The following is a 2,331-nucleotide window of genomic DNA, read 5'->3' as shown; positions in this document are numbered from 1 at the left end:
TTCTTGTTTGAGTATAGAGTCAATTTTTAAGTTTTGTGTCAATTGCATGTTTATCTCTTTCTTGCATTTTTCGAAAACTCTTGCATGGTGTTCTTCATGATCTTCAAGTTATTCTTGGTAAGTCTTCTTGTTTGATCTTTAAAATTTCTTCTTTGGTGTTTCTTCTTGTTTTTCATATGCATTCTTGAATTATTAGTGTCTAAAGTTTGAAATTTCTAAGTTTGGTGTCTTGCATGTTTTTCTTTTCTTAAAAATTTTCAAAAATATGTTCGTGATGTTCATCTTGACATTCGAAGTGTTCTTGGTGTTCATCTTAACATTCATAGTGTTCTTGCATGCATCATTTATTTTGATCCAAAATTTTCATGCATTGAGTCTTTTTGGTGTTTTTCTCTCTCATCATTAAAAATTCAAAAATAAAAAAAATATCTTTCCTTTTTTCCTCATAAATTTTCGAAAATTTGAGTTGACTTTTTCAAAACTTTTTAAAATTTAGTTGTTTCTTATGAGTCAAATCAAATTTTCAATTTAAAAAGTATCTTTTTCAAATCTTTTTCAAAAATCAAATATTTTTCATTTTTTTCTTTCATAATTTCGAAATTTTCAAATTGATTTTCAAAATCTTTTTCTTATTTTTATTTCATATCTTCGAAATTAATGCTAAAAATTAATGTGACTGTTTCAAAATTTTTAAGTTTGTTACTTGCCTGGTAAGAAAGGTTCAATCTTTAAACTCTAGACTCATATCTTTTTAGTTTCTTGTTAGTCAAGTAATCAACTTTAATTTCAAAATCAAATCTTTTTAAATTTCTTTTTCAAATCTTTTTCAATTTAAATTTCAATCACATCTTTTTCAAAATTTAAATTCAAAATCTTTTCCATTTTCTTATCTCTACAAAATTTGATTTTCAAATCTTTTTCAATTAACCACTTAACTTTTTGTTTGATTCTTATCTTTTTCAAAACTACCTAACTAACTCTCTCTCTCTAATTTTCGAAAATCCCTTCCCTCTTTTTCAAAATTCCTTTTTAAATTAACTAATTATTTTAAATTAAATTTAATTTGATTCAATTTTCCTTTCTTAATTTTTGAACTTTAATTTTTATTTTTTATTTTAAATTCAATTTAAAAACAAAAATACTTTTATTTTAATTTATTTAATTTTCGAATTTCGCTTCTCCTCATCTCTTTCTGTTTATTTATTCATCTACTAACACCCCTCTTTCAACCAAGAATTCGAACTCATTCCTCTCCCTTGTGTTTGGATTCTTATCTTTTCCTTCCTCCATTATTCTCTTAAAAGGAATCTCTATACTGTGACATAGAGGATTCCATATTTTTTGTTTCCTTCTTTTTCATATGAGCAGGAACAAGGATAAGAACATTCATGTCGAAGCTAATCCTGAACCTGAAAGGACTCTGAAGAGGAAGCTAAGGGAAGCTAAAGCACAACTCTCTGGAGAAAATCTGACTGAAATTTTCGAAAAAGAAAGAGACATGGCCGAAAATAATAACAATGCAAGGAAGATGCTTGGTGACTTTACTGCACCAAATTCTAATTTACATGGTAGAAGCATCTCAATCCCTGCCATTGGAGCAAACAATTTTGAGCTTAAACCTCAATTAGTTTCTCTGATGCAACAGAATTGCAAGTTTCATGGACTTCCGTCAGAAGATCATTTTCAGTTCTTAACTGAATTCTTGTAAATATGTGATGCTATTAAGACTAATGGGGTTGATCCCGAGGTCTACAGGCATATGCTTTTCCCATTTGCTGTAAGAGACAGAGCTAGAATATGGTTGGACTCTCAACCTAAGGATAGCCTGAACTCTTGGGATAAGCTGGTCACGGCTTTCTTAGCCAAGTTCTTTCCTCCTCAAAAGCTTAGTAAGCTTAGAGTGGATGTTCAAACCTTCAGACAGAAGGAAGGTGAATCCCTCTATGAAGCTTGGGAGAGATACAAGGAACTGACTAAAAAGTGTCCTTCTGACATGCTTTCAGAATGGACCATCCTGGATATATTCTATGATGGTCTGTCTGAATTATCTAAAATGTCATTGGACCATTCTGTAGGTGGATCCATTCACCTAAAGAAAATGCCTGCAGAAGCTCAAGAACTCATTGACATGGTTGCAAATAACCAGTTTATGTACACTTCTGAAAGGAATCCTATGAGTAATGGGATGCCTCAAAGGAAGGGAGTTCTTGAAATTGATACTCTGAATGCCATATTAGCTCAGAATAAAATATTGACTCAGCAAGTCAATATGATCTCTCAAAATCTGAATGGATTGAAGGAATCATCCAACAGTACTAAAGAGGCATCTTC

The 2,331-nt window shown here is 30.6% G+C and overlaps 1 non-coding gene across 1 annotated transcript; it reads right to left on the bottom strand.

The window, feature by feature from the left end:
• Positions 1 to 1,891: 1,891 nt before the first annotated feature.
• LOC148568105 (small nucleolar RNA R71) lies at positions 1,892 to 1,999 on the bottom strand. The gene has a single exon (XR_015882828.1). It is a non-coding gene; the product is annotated as a small nucleolar RNA R71 (small nucleolar RNA).
• Between the last annotated feature and the right edge of the window lie 332 nt (positions 2,000 to 2,331).

Source organism: Arachis ipaensis, chromosome B4 (assembly GCF_059453495.1).
Source record: "Arachis ipaensis isolate K30076 ecotype BB chromosome B4, ASM5945349v1, whole genome shotgun sequence".
Lineage (NCBI taxonomy): Eukaryota > Viridiplantae > Streptophyta > Magnoliopsida > Fabales > Fabaceae > Arachis > Arachis ipaensis.
The sequence above is the reverse complement of the archived record's forward strand: the minus strand, read 5'-3'. Positions and strand labels throughout refer to the sequence as shown.